The following is a 2,363-nucleotide window of genomic DNA, read 5'->3' on the forward strand; positions in this document are numbered from 1 at the left end:
ATTTTTCTCTTTGAAAGGGACTGGCCCTGGAAAGCTGTAGGTCCCAACCTGATCACCAGCAACTTTGGGAACTAGAGCATTTAGAAAGCCTTTATTCATCCAAGTCAGTCTTAGGCAAAGGGAATCGGTGATTTCACTGAGTAGTGGAATGAAGCAACACCTCCAGCAAAATGGGATGGTAGACACTATAAAATGGATTGAAAATTAATACGGCATAAAATCTGCATTTTATAAAGTATATGCCTCCCTCACTGTCCTGTGGTAGATTTGAAGATTCACCAGGATGGTTCAGCTTTTGAAAGAGGCAGCCCCGGTCTGACCCACAGTTAACAAGCAGTGATGCTGCCCTACGACAGAAGCCCCAGCTGTGGGCAAGACTAACGTTAAGGGGATGGCAGACTTGCAGCTGTGCAGGTCTTGAACTGCCCAAGGAAAAAGACAGCTAGAGTAAGAATGTACTGTTACAGAAATCAGGTTTTAACCTTCCAAAAATTCAGATTTTGTTCTGCAATAACAGAAGCAAGGGAGTAGAAGACATAATGGTCTTGGAGCCACATGGACACTGCTGGCCTGGGAATCCCTTCCGACACCCTGCCCAAACAGGACAGCCCGGTGATCAGCATGACTCCCGGTGTCGGCACCAGCCTGCATCTCAGACCGACACAAATACAGGACAGGGAGCTGCCCTGCGCACGTCTGCAGCAAGCGCCAGTTCTTTTGAGGGAACCAACTCGTTCAGTCCTGCCTTAAACACTCCCTGTGCCCCTTTTCTACGTGAGGGTTTGATGGGTTTTTGAAGTTTAATCAGATCGGTTCACTTAAATGCTTTCATAAGCTGATCATTTAAAACAAAAAGCAAATACTTTATCCTACAATTTCAGACCATTATGTTTTCCCATATATTTTGACACACTGGAAAGAGTAATCCAAGTTTACTTAAAGCTAAAATAACTTTCCATAACAAGAGCCTTGGAACACAAGAATTTTAATGCCACCTAGTCAGAGCTAGACATTTTAGCATAGAAAAAAAACCCATAACATACAAATTTAACAGAAAAAAAAAAGAACAGGCTTTGTTTTTGGTTTTTTTTAAAAGAAAACCAAAGATTTTACTCAAACACATATTGGTCCAGAACTGTTCATACAAAGTTTTTCAATTTCTTTTTTAAAGAACAACTTGCATAATGCTAAATACAGTAAATCCCTACTGAGTAAGTTCTGTACATACACAAAGCACAGTTTATAAAAATTTGTAAGACTAACAAATACTCCTGAAGAGATATTATGTAGCGGATTAAACTGCTGCAATATTAATTTAGTACTTTAATAAGCACCTACACCATTCAGAAATGTGGTTTAATACAAAACTTCGTTTTAAAAACAAAACACGGGATTCAACACTTACGTAAATATAGCGTTTGGATTCTTAACCCAATCCATTGCAAGTTCATCTGAATTGGCTGAAAACCCAAGAAGTCTGGCACTAGAGCCGACAAGAAATCAGTTGTCTCAATAGAAGAATTTTAACTATGCTTTATTTTAGAAGAGAAAAAAAAGCACAATTATATTTTAGGTTTTGGATGCATTTGCTGTTATGAGTCAAAAGCTTTAAAATTCAATTTAGTCATTTAAAAATGAGTGATATTCTCATCTCAAGTTAAGTTATATTTTACGTATGAGAGGTTGGTCCTTACAAATAATTCCACAAAACAAGGTCCAACTCCCAGTTCCATATGTTCCACCTAATTCTTCTCTAAAGCTTTTTGCCCTTTCTCTCTTTTGGAACTTTTAAACACAAATTCTTTTACATGCTTTGCACAGACAATGAAGCATTTCAAACCTACTCAACTTGCAGATAATGAATATATAGCAGGAAGATCACCTCATTTGCACTCTTCTGAGCCACTGGATCGACTTCTTGATGGCATGTTGCCTTTGCCTTTAGTGCAAAATTCTACTGGACAGAAGTTTCTCACATCCCTGAGCAGTTGCTGTTAGGTCATGCCACTGGACTGGCTCAAGTTCAGGACTTTATTTCACAACTTCCATAGAAAGTAACTGATTTCCTTCAATGATTGTCATCAAAGAGTGACTTGTTTAACAGTAAATCCTTATATAGAAAAATGTTAATTTACTGGAAGACTTTGGTAGGAAAAGGGTGTACAGCTACACATTACTAATATAAAGAAATTTGAATTAAAAAGTTAAACATTAAAATGAAGTTTTAAAAAGAATCAAAAAATAGACTCCTCCAGATTTGCTCACAAGTCTGCAGACACCCAAGCAGCTCAAAACCTCAAAAATGCAAACAAGTAAAATACGTAACAGCAGCAACTTTAGTTTTCCTTTAAACATTCATTTGT

Source organism: Cariama cristata, unplaced genomic scaffold (genome assembly GCF_000690535.1).
Source record: "Cariama cristata isolate BGI_N322 unplaced genomic scaffold, ASM69053v1 scaffold14544, whole genome shotgun sequence".
Taxonomy (NCBI): Eukaryota; Metazoa; Chordata; class Aves; order Cariamiformes; family Cariamidae; genus Cariama; species Cariama cristata.